The sequence below is a fragment of the Sus scrofa genome, unplaced genomic scaffold, assembly GCF_000003025.6.
Source record: "Sus scrofa isolate TJ Tabasco breed Duroc unplaced genomic scaffold, Sscrofa11.1 Contig102, whole genome shotgun sequence".
Taxonomy (NCBI): domain Eukaryota; kingdom Metazoa; phylum Chordata; class Mammalia; order Artiodactyla; family Suidae; genus Sus; species Sus scrofa.
This window is the reverse complement of record NW_018084793.1, coordinates 19,761-36,784: the sequence shown is the minus strand read 5'-3', so window position 1 is coordinate 36,784 and position 17,024 is coordinate 19,761. Positions and strand designations below refer to the sequence as shown.

General features: G+C 43.6%; 1 pseudogene; it reads left to right on the top strand.

The window, feature by feature from the left end:
- Nucleotides 1-3,903: 3,903 nt before the first annotated feature.
- Nucleotides 3,904-14,526, top strand: LOC110257980 (annotated as a pseudogene).
- The last annotated feature ends 2,498 nt before the right edge of the window (nucleotides 14,527-17,024 follow it).

The following is a 17,024-nucleotide window of genomic DNA, read 5'->3' as shown; positions in this document are numbered from 1 at the left end:
GCTTTTTCCGTTGCAGAGAACTTTTCTTCTGGCCCAGGGCCCTGCTGGTCTATGAACTGGAGGCTCCGGTTCGGCATAGGTGCAGAAAGAGTACTTTCCTGAGAACTGGCCCCCTGAGATCCCTCCTATGACTCAATTTGATGTCTCTCTTGCAAGTGAGAGAAGAGTGAGTAGAGGTGAAGCACCAAGGAGAATGGGCCATGGTGCACACTGAACACCAAACCTGGAGGAAGATGAGCTGCTGGGCAGTAACCCCCGACCTGAGAGCACAAAGCAGACAGAAGGGCTTCCGTCTCTAACTCTGTGACCTTGAACAAATGGCTCTTGTGACAGAACCTCCCTAGACTCTATCTTCTCTGGCCTAAAGTAAGAGCATAGTGCTCAAGCATTTCCAATATCATTTACAGACTGAACACTTATTGACCTTAGCCCTGAAAGAGGCCATATTTTGCTTGGTGCGGGCCTGGGTATCTTCTTCCTTTTGACTGAAGTAATGGTGTGTCTGCATCTCTTCGTATCTATGACCCAACATGTGACCCTAGTTCTCCATGGTACAAGACACAGGGTTCAAATTTTAGGGGCTTTTGGTTACCTTCAATGTTTGTTATTTTGGTCCTTTGGACTTTCTGTGGCATCGGGTAGACATATTAATTCTAAATTCGGTAGTCCATTTTAAAACTGCTTTTCCTCTGCCATTTTCTCTGCTTAGGCAGATATTCAGAAATGTATCCTGACACCTCTGAGGTCAGATCAAGACTGATGTCCATTAAAAGGACAAGAAACTGGTCCGGAGCTATCCTAGTCTTCACCCTAAAAAATTCACTCACTCTCTTCAGATGAACCAGTGAGGAGCTCAGTGAAGAGCTCCATGTCAGTCAGGACTTCCTTGGCCCTCATTTGCACAGAAACTTATAAATAAGTGTATAAATGTCACCCAACAAGCGGGTAACGTCCGCGGTGAGCCCAGATTCTGCTTTACCTCAGATGACAACATCTGTGGAACTAGTGGATTAGTAAAACTTCACTTCTCACTAACAATACCAGTCTTGGGCAGATACTAGAAAGTCCTTCCCAAATCATAGACCAATGACAACATTTCTGTTACATCGCAGAGTCAAACGATGTCAGTCAACATGAAATCCGGGGGGGTCATGTTAAATGACATGAGGAAAAAAATTACTTTCATGAGAAAGCCATAGAATGTGTCTTCTTCACAGTCAACCCTGTTTTTCAAAGAACATCTATAATTCATCATTTTCTTTCAAAGTCTCATGCCTCAATCTGATATATACACATTTATCTACCACAAAATTTATTTTTGAGATGGATAGCAAATAAAGATTTATTTCATTATTTTCAAATCAATCCCTCCGTTCTTCAGTACTCTTTGTTGAATAATCTACCTTTTGTAGTGACTTCAAATACTACCTTCTTCAAATACTAAATTTCTATGTTTGTATGCGTGTCTTTGAGTCCATTAGATAGTTATACTCTACCGCATCCACTCTAGTCTACTGTTACACAAGAACGTGATTGGTTTTATTGTATTCAATGGCTTATCCTCTCATATCAACCTATTTCATAAATTTTCTTGCAATGTTAACACATGAATTTTTCTATGACACTTTAAAATAAAGTAGAAAATCAAAAATAATAATTTGTCTCAGGAGGCTCTTTCCCAATGTGTCTAAGACTTTATTGATTATCAAGCATATATTTGAAAGTCTGACATGTGTCAGGCTACATAAAACAGTGTGCAAGGAATATTTCTTGTTCTTTCTAAATTGATAATATCATGAGATAATGCAGAAACTAACAGCTTGTTTAGGAAAAAAAAAGAAATGCTTTAATTAGAATGAGTAGCCTATGACCAAATTCCAACCAGACCAGACTAGGGGTCCTAACCTGAGCCTCTCTGTGGGGATGGAAATGGATAAATAATCAAGGGCAAGCACAGCGTTTTCTCTCTCACCCTTCATTCTCATAGAAAGGGTCAAGCTAATCCTTCCATTCTTCAGTTTCTGTGGTGTCTTTTCTGTTTCCTCCTGCTGTCTGTGGCAGATTTTTCTCTGTTAGAATATTTTTTCCAAATCCTCAATCAGAGTCCTTTATCGGAAAGAATTCCACCATGCACATAAATAATAATCATAAGCACACTCAGAAATAAGTCAAGTGTATCTTTAAAATGGTCCTCTATGATTTGAGGTTTTAATTCTTTTCAAAGTGAATTACCTTTTCTCTATTCAGAATATGGCTCCCGGGAGTTCCCGTCATGGCTCAGTGGTTGACGAATACTACTAGGAACCATGAGGTTGCGGATTCGATCCCTGGCCTTGCTCAGTGGGTTAAGGATCTGGCATTGCCGTGAGCTGTGGTGTAGGTTGCAGACGCGGCTCGGATCCCACATTGCTGTGTCCCTGGCGTAGCCAGCGACTACAGCTCTGATTAGATCCCTAGCCTCGGAATCTCCACATGCTGCAGGTGTGTCCCTAGAAAAAGACAAAAATGTATATATATATATGGCTCCCGAAAGACCAAATCATGATCACAAGTCTTTTCCTTGGTCTCCTTCCTTCAGGTTCATACTCCACCCACTCCCAGTTCAACCTACCACACACCCCATCCACACTCCACTTCTATAGAAGTGCTTCCCTCTTGGAGTTCCCTTGTGATCCATTTGTAGTGCTTAAGAGGGTTTGTTTGTTTGTTTTTTCTTGTCTGCTGTGGGAGAAATGGGAAAGGGTAGAAGGATTAGGTGGCAAATGGTAGCAACACAGGGGATAAAATGCACTAAAAATTTGTTGGACAGGTTTTTTTTTCCCCCAATATTTCTGTCTTTCATCCATTCCAGAGCTTTTGCAATTTGGAAGACTCCAAATTGTGTCTGGCTTGTTTGCTTTCTGTTCTTTCTTCCTCACTCTCCTTTTTGGCAGCATGCTGGCTATTTCTCAAGAACCTAAATAGGAAAGAAACATGCAGTTAGCATAGAGGTAGGAAGAAAATACACGAAGTTACTGTCACTCCATAGCATTTGCTAAGATAGCCATTTCTTGGAAGCAAAACCCCCTAGAATGAAGTAAACAAGAAACTCAGCTCTCTTGCACACTGCCGCTGAGAACTCACCCTCTCCCAGGTTCATTGATAAATCCCAGGCTTTCAAGAAAGATGGCCAGGACCAGCCCCCTTCTCTCCTATGACTCTCTGAGCTTTCTTAATATCCAAACTCATCTGAGGAGAACTCCTTTCAAAATCAGCTCACCTAAGAAACTCTTGGAATTTCTTACCATCAAAAATGATGAGGAAAAAAAGTGATGTCACGAGGGTGGATTGTTATAAAATCAGTATTTCCTCCCTTGAGCCAGAAGTCTGCCTACACTTTGGCACATCCATCCCTCGTGTTGTTCCTTATTCTCAGTGACTTAAGCATTGACTCCCCAGAGAAAGCTGCCCAGAATTCTAGCCTCAGAAATCTCAGGATGGCTGGCTAACCTTGTCTGCCTCATAGACCTCAAACCTCTTGAATCCCATGGACTTGTTTCACTCTGGGTTAGTTCAGATCGTCATACCCATGCACCCAATTTTGAATGCCCACTACAGGGCACTTTGGGGGAGGGGGGCCCTGTAGTTTCCAGACCATTGGGTGAGGAATTCACATTCCTCACCAACCTCAAAAGATACATTCTTGGGAATCAGCCATTCCACACTGACCCTGCAAATCCTGGATTTCTCTTTAGAAACTTTCCTATGAAAATGCAAATCTGACAATGACTGACAAACTCTCTTTCCAGGCCCCAGCCCTGGAAAAGAAAACCTTTCACACCCTTGCTTGTAACACATTGTTTTCCTCTGCCAAGCCAGGATCATGAACCCTCCCTGGCTTTGCTGTTTGCCTGTTTCTCTTAGGATTTCTGCGTCTGGTTGGAGGAAATGGACCCTGCTCAGGGCGAGTAGAAGTGCATTCTGGAGAAGACTGGATGCCAGTGTCTGATGGGAACTTTACATTCCCCAATGCCCACGTCATCTGTGCACAGCTGGGATGTGGCAAGGCTGTGTCTGTCCTGGGTCAGAGGCCCCTCAGAGGGTCAGATGACCAGGTCTGGCCTGAAGAGTTCAGGTGTAAGGGGGACGAGCCTGAGCTCTGGTCCTGCCCCAGAGTGCCCTGTCCAGGAGGCACTTGTCACCACAGTGGAGCTGTTCAAGTTGTCTGTTCAGGTGAGACGTGTATCAGGACTTCACCTCCCTGCCTACCCAGTTCAGGTAAGAAAACTGAGATGTTGCTGAAATCCGTCTTCTCCCACCAGCATACACGGAAGTCCGGCTCATGAGAAATGGCACCTCTCAGTGTGCGGGGCGAGTGGAGATGAATATTTCTGGAGGATGGAGAACACTCTGTGCCTCCCACTGGACCATGGCCAATGCCAATGTTGTGTGTCGTCAGCTCGGCTGTGGAGTCGCCCTCTCCACCCCCAAGGGAGCAGAGGGAGGTGATCCGATGTGGAAAGCCCGATTTCACTGCTCTGGGGCTGAGTCCTTCTTGTGGCATTGCCCTGTGACTGCCCTGGGTGTTCCTGACTGTGCCCATGGAACACAGCCTCTGTGATCTGCTCAGGTAAGAGAGGGAAGGGCTAACTGGTACTCAGGATGCTCCTGGAGGGGAATGTCCCTAAGGGCAAAGAGTGCTGGAAAACTGGCTTCAAAATAAGATATGTCGTGGTGATATATGGTTCTTCTGATTGCTCATTTATTCTTAAGTTCAGGCCAAGTTGTGTTCTGAGTTTAATGTATTTAAAAAATATTATTATTTGTGTATAATCACAGAAAACCATGTAGAAACAATAAATGTATACCTCAGTCATGTATTCCAACCCAGAGCAACAAAAAGAACATTCAGAGCACTGCAGAAGTCACTCTTCCTTCCAGTAACTATGCCCTCCCTCCTCTCCAACGAAAACCACTTACCTGACTTGTACTAATGAGACTATTTTATCAATTTTTGAACTCTGTATAAAATAAGCAGTGTGTTTCCTTTTGTGTCTAACTTCATCAACTCAGAATTATGTTTAGGATTTACTCATGATGTTGTTTGTCGCAGCACTTTATTCATTTTTTGTCACTGGAGAATATGCCTTTGAATGATCACATGACCATGCCCTGATCCAGTTGACTAATGGTAGAGAATTGAGTTTGTTTCCAGTTCTTGACTATTGCAAATATGATGCTATAAATTACCGTGACAATGACTTTTGGCACAAATATATGTTACTATTTTTGTGTTGTTTAACCCTTGGCCTTTTATTTTCATTTTCTGTATTGTATGGTGTTCTATGATGAGCCAAATTCTTAATCTTAAGGAAATATAACTTACCCATGTCTTCCTGTACATTTAGTGTTTCTTATATCCCTTTCTTTTTTTTTTTTTTTTTTTTTTTTTGTCTTTTGTCTTTTTGCTGTTGTTGTTGTTGTTGCTATTTCTTGGGCCGCTCCCACGGCATATGGAGGTTCCCAGGCTAGGGGTTGAATCGGAGCTGTAGCCACCGGCCTACGCCAGAGCCACAGCAACGTGGGATCCGAGCCGCGTCTGCAACCTACACCACAGCTCACGGCAACGCCGGATCGTTAACCCGCTGAGCAAGGGCAGGGACCGAACCCGCAACCTCATGGTTCCTAGTCGGATTCGTTAACCACTGCGCCACGACGGGAACTCCCCTTATATCCCTTTCAAAAGAACTTTGCCTACTCCAAGATCATAGAAACATTCTCCAAAAGGTTCTTATAGTTTAATTCTTTCTTACATGTAATTATATATTCCTTCTGAAATTTATTTATCTATAAGATAAGGTTTAAGTTTCATGTAGATATCCAGATGAGACTTTTTCTGAAAAGACTCTTCTCTCCAAGGCATTGCCAACTCTGTCATAAGCAGAGTACATGTATGGTTGAGTCATTTTTTTAGATCTTCTATTCTATTCCATTGTATCATTTGTTTATCTTAGCACCAATACTACATTTTCTTAATTATTGTAACATTATAGTAAGTCTGGGTAATTTTAATTTACAGGAGTTGCTTTACATCAATTCATCTTTGTTGCTTTTCTTGCCAGCTGTGTTAGTCCCCTTATTTAATCATTCCTGGTGTAAAACCTGCTTTTAAAAAATGTGTGGCGTTTTCAGGAGCAGAACTCTTCATGGAGAAGGTGAACTCTAAAATTACAATAATTTTATTGCTATGTTATAGCTTTCATCTCAGACCCCATCCCTGAGTTGTTACTTAGTTTAATTCAGTGTCCTGTACTCCAACCCCACCAACCCTCTGTTCTTTGCTGTTTCTGCAGGAAATCAGACCCAGGTGCTGCCTCAGTGCAATGACTCCCTGTCTGAACCAGCAGGCCCTGCAGCCTCAGAGGAGAGCACCGCCAACTGCTCAGGTGGGGGTCAGGGGTCGCATAGGACCAGAAAACACTTCCCCTTCCCTGTGTAAATGCCCCACCTGTTTTTCTGGCTCTCTCTCCTCAGACAGCAGACAGCTGCGCCTGGTGGATGGAGGGAGTTACTGCTCAGGGAGAGTGGAGATCCTTCACCAGGGCTCCTGGGGCACCATCTGTGATGACAGCTGGGACCTGGACGATGCGCATGTGGTGTGCAAACAGCTAGGCTGTGGAGAAGCCCTCAGTGCCCCAGGGTCTGCTCACTTTGGGGCGGGCTCAGGCCACATCTGGCTGGATGACGTGAACTGCACAGGAAAGGAGTCCCACGTGTGGCAGTGCCCTTTTGGGGGCTGGGGGCGGCACGACTGCAGACACAAGGAGGATGCAGGGGTCATCTGCTCAGGTCCTTGCCACAAATTGTCCACAGGCTGGGGGTGGGGCGGGGGCTCTGGAAGTCAGAGTCTGAGCCATCAGGGAGAGTTACCTCGCAGGCAGCCTGTCTTTCTAGCAGATGTGAGGATTGAATGCTTTCACTTGCTCCTGCAGCAGTTGAGGTTTATCAGCAATACCCCCTGGCAGAACCATTTGTTACAGTTTCCACTTGAAAGTAGGCTTACTCTTCAGTCCTGCCTGGTACAAAAATCTTACACCCACTGCACTAGTTTCTATTTGCTTCTGTAATAAATTACTACATAGTGGTTTAAAACAACAGATTTTTATTGCCTTCCAGTTCTGTAGATTAGAGTCCAACAGGGATCTCACTGGGCTAAAATCAAGGTTTCAACAGGGCTGCATCCTTTCTGAGGCTCTGCGGAAGAATTCATTTCTTGTCTTTTCAAACTTCTAGACACTGCTTGTATTCCTTGCTCACTGCCTCCTTCATTCATCACCAGGCCAGCAATGTTGCACATCTCTAACCATTATTCATTGTCACAGTGCCCTCTGACCAGAGCTAGTATGAGTATTCCACTTTTATGACAGTGGGTGTAAGGATGTGATTAGACCAGCCCCGCCTGGTCAGTCCACAATATTTCAGCTTAATCTCACATCTCAAGGTTCTATCTTAATCACATCATTAAAGTCTCCTAGGCCAAGTCATACTTTCACAGGTTCCGGGGGTTATTCTACCTACCACACTGTGTGCTATCCATATCCCTTTCACAAAGATTTTAGAGGTTTTACTTAAAAGAGACACATGCACCCGCATGTTCATTGCAGCACTATTCACAATAGCCAGGACATGGAAACAACCCAAATGTCAATCAACAGATGATTGGATTAGGAAGATGTGGTTTATATACACAATGGAATATTACTCAGCCATAAAAAAGAATGACATAATGCCATTTGCAGCAACATGGATGGAACTAGAGAATCTCATCCTGAGTGAAATGAGCCAGAAAGACAAAGACAAATACCATATGATATCCCTTATAACTGGAATCTAATATCCAGCACAAATGAATATCTCCACAGGAAAGAAAATCATGGACTTGGAGAATAGACTTGTGGCTGCCTGTTGAGAGAGGGAGGGAGTGGGAGGGATCGGGAGCTTGGGGTTATCAGACACAACTTAGAATAAATTTACAAGGAGATCCTACTGAGTAGCATTGAGAACTACGTCTAGATACTCATGTTGCAACAGAACAAAGGGTGGGCAAAAAAAAAAAAAAAAAAACCATACACATGTAAGGATAACTTTATCCCCTTGCTGTACAGTGGGAAAATAAAGAAAAAAAAAGATTTTAGAGGTTTTATCAGGAAGCAGGATTCACTGCCCACTCCTGCAGGTGCCCAGGTAGGTGTTCCTCTTGGTTCATATTTCACTACATCACTGTGGTAGAAGTAGAAAGACAGACAGATATGGAAAAAGTCACATAAAAGAGAGACAGAGTTCAGTCTTGTCTCCCAGTGGGCATCTCCTCAGCTGGTTGGGGATGAGTGTTCACAATTTCTGGGAGAGAAGAAAACCCCGAGCTTTGAGTGGAGGGCTCACTGTGTCGTGGTCCCCCCTTTCCATTGCAGAGTCCCTGGCCCTCAGGATGGTGAGCGAGGACCAGGAGTGTGCCGGGTGGCTGGAAGTTTTCTACAACGGGACCTGGGGCGGTGTCTGCCGCAGCCCCATGGAAGACATCACCTTGTCCATCATCTGCGGGCAGCTTGGCTGTGGGGACAGTGGAACCCTCAACTCTTCGGTGGCTTTTAGGGAAGGTTCTAGACCCCGGTGGGTAGATTTAATCCAGTGTCGGAAAACTGATAGCTCTCTCTGGGAGTGTCCTTCTGACCCTTGGAATTACAATTCGTGCTATCCAAAGGAGGAAGCCTATGTCTCCTGTGCAGGTGACTTACTGTCCGTTTCTGTGTGTCCGTCTGAACCCTGTAGTATGTTGTTAGTGAGATTTCATATTTTTAAATGTAAGCGATGAGTTTAAATCAAGTCTACAAAATGAAGTTTGGATGGAGCTCGTTTAATCCACAAATTCATTATAATTGATATATAATTCACATAACATTGGTTTCAGCTGTACTTCATAACACTTGTATATCTGGATGTATTGGGAAATGATATCCATCACCATAGTTACAATTTTTTTAAGATGAGACCGTTAAGATGTATTTTCTTACCCACTTTGAAACACACAATATAGTATTAGCTTAGTCACCACGCTATACATCACATTCCCATAACTTATTTATCTTATAGCTGTAATTGTGTATCTTTTGACTGCCTTTACCCATTTATCCCACAGGACCTACCCACCTTTGGCAACCACCAAAATTTTCTCTGCATCTCTGAATTTACTTGTTTATTTTTTTGAGAATGCCCATGCAAGTGAGCTCATGTGGTATTTGTCTTTCTCTGACTGGCTTATTTCACTTAGCGTATTGCCCTTGAATTCCTTCTATGTTGTTGCAAATAAGATTTTCTTTTCTTTCTTTATTTCTTTCTTTCTTTATTTTGTCTTTTTATGGCCATAGCAGCGGCTTATGGAGGTTCCCAGGCTAGGGGTCTAATCAGAGTTACAGCTGCTGGCCTACACCAGAGCCACAGCAAGGCCAGATCCAAGCCACATCTACAACCTACACCACAGCTCACAGCAAGGCCAGATCCACAACCCACTGATCGAGGCCAGGGATTGAACCCGCAACTTCATTGTTCCTAGTCGGATTTGTTTCCGCTGTGCCACGACGGGACCTCCAGATTAGGATGAATTTAAAGGAATTATATTTCACTGGATTTTGTTCGTTCAGTAAATATTTATCAAACCCACACCACTGTATTTAAAGGAGTTCTCCATACATATTGAATGTGGGCATCCAATGTGCACAGTCTTGAAAAACAAAGTGAATAAGATTTGAAAAGTCTTTCCACTAGTAGAGCCTTCATGGGAGGTGTAAGTGTGTGTGTAGATATATTTGTAGGTGTCTATATGTGCATTTGTTCTGGGATATGGAGACTGATAAACCAGTAAATAAAAAAATATTTCAGCTTATGAAGGATCAAGTGAAAGTCTGAGCCCATTAGATTATGAAGCCTGTGTTTTCACTTGTCATTTGCACTGAGCCAAATGTCATAGATAACTTTGTTTGGGGGACAAGACAACCCCAGCTGTCCCTGACTCAGGACGTCCCTCTCCTTCGCTTCTGCAGGAAGGAGACCCAAGAGCTGTCCAGCTGCTGCGCCCTGCACAGGTATGTCAGCCCCTCCAGCCTCCCCTGTGCCTCCCAGGGGCTCCCTCCTTCCCACCAGGGGCAGTCACAGGAGGGGCTGCTGCCTTTTCAGACAAAGAGAAGCTGCGACTCAGGGGAGGAGACAGCGTGTGCTCAGGGCGAGTGGAGGTGTGGCACAGCGGCTCCTGGGGCACAGTGTGTGATGACTCCTGGAGCCTGGCAGAGGCCGAGGTGGTGTGTCAGCAGCTGGGCTGTGGCCATGCCCTGGAAGCCCTGCGGGATGCGGCATTTGGCCCTGGAAGTGGGAGCATCTGGCTGGACGAGGTGCAGTGCAGGGGCAGGGAGTCCTCCCTGTGGGACTGTGCTGCGGGGCCCTGGGGGCAGAGCGACTGCAAGCACGAGGAGGACGCTGGAGTGAGATGCTCTGGTGAGTGGAGGACCAGCTGAGGGGCTGGGACTGAAGGACATGAAAGTTTGTGTCCCGAAACCTTCTCTGGAGTAATCAGTTGTTTGGCGCTCTGGCTCCAGGAGAGGTTACTGCCTGATCTCCTGGAACCTGAAACAGTTCAATGTGCCAGGGATGGTAAGAGTAACCCTATGGCTTTCTCAGGCCAACTCAATATAATGATCTATTCTTTTTCACTTCTCTCCAGGCGAGAGGACAACAGTTCCCCCGACTCGTGGAAGTAAGTGGTTCTGTGGCTCTGAGCCATGTGTTAGAGGAGACTCCCATATTTTCAAGGAACTCCACTGTACATGTATTTTTGAGCAAATTTCTGTATCAGTCAGAAAAGCCTAATGATCAGATGTTTATACTCCTACTAAGTAGTGGCAGCTGTAATGTCCAGAGCTTCACCAGCTTTAATTGAGCAAAACCCCTTCAGAAGCAGATCCAGAAGACAGTTGGCACAGCTCAGGCAAGGACCTGGATCAGTCTCACCTTGGGGATCAGACAGACCCATTGTATCTGAGTGGTGACTTCAGTCTTGAGGATTCAGAAGATGACTGGGATAAGGAGGAATTTGGGTGTTCTTCTGGTCTTATAATCCTCCTGAAACCTCATGGCCCTCTGTCCTCAGGCACCACTGCAGGCTCGGCTCCTGTCCTTGGCCTCTTCTCCCTTCCTGGGATCCTCTGTATCATACTGGGGGCCCTTCTCTTCCTGGTCCTCGTTATCCTGGGGATTCAGCTACACAGATGGAGAGCAGAGCACCAAGGTAGGCTGTAGGGATGCTAAATGATCTGGAAAGTAGTGGGAAAGGTATTGATCCAGGTGTGACATCAAGAAAAATACACAAGTATTGGTCTCCATCCTCATTATCTGTCACAATTCCAACTTTTCTAAAATAGACAGAAACAATCTTCAAGGATGAATCAAGCCCTGGCCCCGGACTGAATGTCAAATCTCTCAACAATTATAACTTCCTGCGTGAACAGGAAGGAGAAATTTCAGTAGAAATTGAGTGTGGAATGTGTGGGATGAAGGTCAGGGTCGGGAAACCCAGTTCTGTTTTAGAAGGCTGATAAAAGAGCCCCGGCACCCCAGAAGAGTTTCCCCAAGTGCATTGGGTCTGTTGGTGAAGGGAACATCTCCAGGGACAGCCTCTAAACTCTTGCTGCTTCCCAGCCTTATCTGCTTTTGAAGATGCTGTCGATGAAGGCTTGTACCAGGAGATTGATGACCTCATAAAACCAGAGAAGGAGGACCTACTGGACAGCCCAGGTGTGTCCCATGCCCTCTGCTCTCTCCATGAGCTAGCTGTGTGTTACCTGTAGCAAGCACAAACCCAAACACTAGCTCAAACTCCCACAAGTTGCAAGCCCTTCTCTACAAGGACAAAGCCTCAATATTTCCTCTAAACGATGACGCTGTGCTTCCTGCTATGGGAAGTGTTTCTGTTTGTCTGTGATGTTTTTCTCCCTACCAGGACACCTGTCTGATGACTCAGTGACTCGGCTGCCATATTACACAGGGGACACTGAGGAGGATGGAGACCCTGAATATGCTCCAGGTAGTAGAGATAGGCCTTCCCTTGGATGGAGGGCATGAGGAGGGGTAATCTTATCTGAGGGAACCCTCCTGTGATTAGAATAGGAAGGATCTCTTCTCACCAGTCCATGATCGCCCACTGTGGACCTCAGTTCTCTGTAGCCACAACTTCTTCTCCTCAGATACAGCCATCATCTAATGTATTAAAGATCCAAAGTCCATGCTTTTTAAACAAAATAAGACTCCACATGGATAAGCTCAAATTTCTCTAGCTAAAGAGAACATTTGTGACCTATGCTTGGACAGAGCAGTACTATGCTATCTGAATTATTTCATGGAGTTTGTGCATATTGAGACAAAACTATTTTTTAAGCCAAACCAAATAATTCTCACTTATTTGAGACAAAACTATTAATATTGATAAGACCTGGAATATATGGAGTGATTGATGCCTGTAGTTATCCACTACTAGAACCTCTTCCTCACAAGGAACCTGAGAAAAGAGAATGTCCCCACCTGGATCTTCTCCAGAGTGTAAAGATGGGTAACTCATGGAGATTAGATTCAACCAAGGACCAGAAGGGTTTGAAACCCAGGCATCCAGAAATTGGGACTGTGGGATATCCTATCTCTGAGTGACTGATGTCCAGGCTTCCTCTTCCTACCAGCCCTGTTGACTCCCAAAGCTTCAGAAGGCACAGGGACCCCTCATTCTCTTGGTCCAGATTCATCCTCCCCAGTCACTGATGTACACATAAAATATGTGACAACTCTGTGTCATATGCTTGAAAATAGTACCTGAAACTCATGGCACAATAGCTTTTGTTGATGCTTTACAGTGTGAGATGCCATGTTAGAAAACTGCGATTGGCCATGATATATTGAAATATTTTGAAGATTTAAATGATTTCTGAGAACAAGGAGATCAAATAGATGCCTTTGGCACAACCCTGGAATATGGTATCTATATTTATCATCTATTAGAGTCTCTGCATCAGAAGGGGCTTAGGACACCCCTTAGTCCAGCCCATACTTTGCTACTCCACCTAAGTCCTTCTCTGTCTTTAGAGCCTCGGGGAGAGCATGTCAATGCCACAGGAAATGGTTACGATGATGTTGAAGAGTTACCTGTTCCTGAAATTCCTTTCTCTCCTGGGAGGAGTGAGAATTATTTTTCCACAGAGGATGGAGGTGGTGACAGGTATTCCCAGACAGGTGAGTGGACAGCTCGGTAGGCTGACTTCCTTATCATGGAGGAGATTACTTTTGGCTCATCAATAGTCTGTTTTTACTTACTGTCAGGGTCTCAGTACACACCTATCCCCAGATAAGATCAGCTCTGCCTCACCCTTGTTACATTGTAGCTCATCTCATCTTCTGAGAAGTGTGTTCTCTGTGTCTGTGTCCACCATCAGTTGGATGTGGACAGGTCTGTATGGTTGCAGAGGCTTTCCTCCTATTTTCATACCCCAAACTGATGAATGTTCTGACAGCAAGTTTTGCGGTTCTTTCGTATTGTGAGAAGTACTCTGGAAAGTTCTTTTTTTGATGGTAATTTTTTTAATTGAAGTATACTTTCTCTGGAAAGTTTGTAAATAGAAGTGTCAGTAAAATTTAAGATCTGTAAAAATTTGTTTTGGAAACATTAAACCCAATGTTTAATGATGATATTTCTCACTCTTTGAGCAGAATTGGCAATGAAAGAGACATAAAATCTCAGCCCTCCAGGGAAACCAAGACACAATTTTCTCTCACTCTTTCAATTGACAAATGAAGACCCTCATCCCCCAGGACAAGGCTTTCTGCTTCTGGGTGAACATGTGGTCCTTGGGGAGCAGGGGTTTTGGAATTTGGTTGAGCTGTCCCCCTTTGGCATCTGACACAGGAAGCAAGTTGTTCTCATCAATACTTATAGGTCAGGCTTGATCTTTTATCAAGGTGCTGAGCAGGGGGCATCTGAGGCACTCTAGTTGGTCATCTCCTGCCTCCATTCCTTATGAAATCAGAGCAGACTGGTGTGGAACAGGCATGCCTGTCTCCTTTCCAACTGGCAAGGTCAAGACAAGACTTTGCATGAGTAGCTGAGAGTGTATGAAGTAGCTTCATCTAGCCTTTCAGAAAAGTGCTGTGTTTCCACAGATATTCTGTAGTCAGTTTGACTAGTCTCCTTCCACCATAGGACTACATCCAGTCTTCTTGTCACCACTCAAACTGGGATTCTCCTTATTGTTTCAGGCATCTCTCTGCAGTCTCCTGGAGAAGCTGTCAACTCTAGCATGGAAGAGAAAGAATCCTCATTGGTCCTGAGACGAGAAGATCCTGGGTATGACGATGTTGATCTTAGCATCATGTCGTGCCACTTTTTGAAGCAAGAGACACTTTGAAGAAACGTCCACAATATTGTTTCCCAAATAAATGAGAGTTTTGTTTTCGTCCTGACTCTAGAGTTTTTACATGCGGCACTGATTAAAGAAATTGTTCGTAATGAACACTCTTGAGCTTCACAGACAAAAGTTGTTCTCTTAAGAATCTTGGGGTATTCACCACCGCTGACCTTGGAAAATCATCTTCAAATATACCCCTTTCTCCAAGTGAAACCTCACTTGAGAATCAGTGTTATTCACCTCCCCCACAGACTCCAGTCTTGCCTTCCCTTAGGTACAGAGAAATTCGTGCTTTCTGAAGTAACATTAAACTCTGAAATCTGGTCCTGAACTAGGTGTTTACTCTTAGAGCAAGAAACTCAAAAAAAACCTAACAATATTTCAAAATATCACACCTATCCTCCACTGAAACCTAGGAGTGAGGTTCAAAGTGAATTGGGTTGATCAGATAGAGGGAAATGGTCATTGCCCTTCTAATTTTATCAAATTTTTGTATAATAATAATAACACCAAAAACCTGCTGCTACCTAACAATACCTTTTACTCTAACTGCCCTCTGTCTTTTCTAGCTTTTTGACAATATCCTAAATCTCTGCCCTTTCTATCAAATTGCACCTTCTATTCTTTGTAACTTCTGTCATTTCCCATCCTTTCCATTAGTATGTATTTTCCATTCCCTTCTCTGGCTCTATTTGTGGAGCTACTCAGCACCTCTAAACCCCCATTCGTGTAAAAATTTTAAGTGGTTGTGTTTACTTTGAACTCTTCCCACCCCAAACTATCCTCACATATTTCCTAGAGTTGTATCAAGACTGAGAGATAGCTGGGGAGCCAGGGACGAATAAGCCAAACAATGCTATTCTCCTTCCCCAAACCATTCTCAGACTCAAGTTTACCAAAATCAACCATTTATAACAATTATCTGAATCAAGAGACATAACTAGTCAATCACCTGGAAAGAACTCCAAGAGTTCAATGGCCACACTATTGAAGGAACCGTCTCTCTTCCAGAGACGTTTTGTTTTGAAGGAACCGTCTCTTTTCCAGAGTGGCTCTATTCCCACCAGCAATATAGGAGAGATCTAGTTTCTCTGCATCTTCATCAGGATTTGGTATGACCACTACTGTTTAGTAAAGCAGCTCTAATGGGTGCATTGACTCAGTCTATGCCTTTTAATTAGAGGGTTTGGTCCACTTACACCTGATGTAATGATAATATAAGTGGATTGAGTTCTACCATTTTACCCTTTCCCTCCTGTTTCTTTTGGTCCTCTTGTTCTACTTTCTTTTAAGTAATTGAATACATGCAACATTCTGCTTTAATTCCTCTGTTAGCCTTTTAGATGTATTCCCTAGCATATTTTTTAGCAGTTATTCTAGGCATTGTAACATGCACCATTATGTCCTGAGTCTCCTCTAGCTTCTACCTAAATTAAGTTCCTGTGAAGTATCTTCAAATTGTTGTGATTTACTTTTTTAATTACTCAATGAATTTTATTACATTTATAGTTGTACAATGATCATCACACCCTGATTTTATAGCATTTCCATCCCAAACCCCCAGCGCATCCCCCTACTCCCCCCAACCGGTCTCCCTTGGAAACCATAAGTTTTTCAGAGTCTGTGAGTCAGCGTCTGTTCTGCAAAGAGGTTCATTGTGTCCTTCTTTGAAGAGTCCACATGTAAGTGATAGCATTTGATGGTGCTGTCTCATTGTCTGACTGACTTCACTTAGCATGATAATTTCTAGGTCCCTCCATGTTGCTGCAAATGCTGTTATTTCTCTCCTTTTACCGGCTGAGTAATATCCCATTGTGTATATGTACCATGTCTTCTTTATCCACTCCTCTGTCAATGGACATTTAGGTTGTTTCCATGTCTTGGCTGTTGTATATAGTGCTGCAATGAACATTGCAGCTCATGTACCTTTTCAAGTCATGGTTTTCTCTGGATCAAAGGGTAATTCTATTTTTAGTTTTCTGAGGAATCTTCTTACTGTTTTCCACAGTGGTTACACCAGTTTACATTCCCACCAACAGTGTAATAGCGTTTCCTTTTCTCCACACCCTCTGCAGCATTTATTGTTTGTAGACTTTTTGATGATGGCCATTCTGGCCGGTGGTACCTCATAGAGGGTTGGATTTGCATTTCTCTAATTATGGGTGATGTTGAACATCTTTTCATGTTTTTTGGCCATCTATATGTCTTCTTCAGAAAATTGTCTGTTTAGATCTTCTGCCCATTTTTTGATGGGGTTGCGGTTGTTTTGTTGTTGTTGTTATTGAGCTTCAGAAGGTGTTTCAAATTTTGGAGTTTAATCCAAATTTGTCAGTTGCTTCATTTGCAAAGATTTTCTCCCATTCTGTGAGTTGTCTTTTTGTTTTGTTTAGTGTTTCCTTTTCTGTGCAGAAACTTTTAAATTTAATTACGTCCCATTTGTTTATTTTTGTTTTTATTGTCATTACTCTAGGAGGTAGATCTGAGAAAATATTGCTGTGTTTATGTTGGAGAGCGTTTTGCCTACGTTTTCCACTAAGCGTTTTATATTTAGGT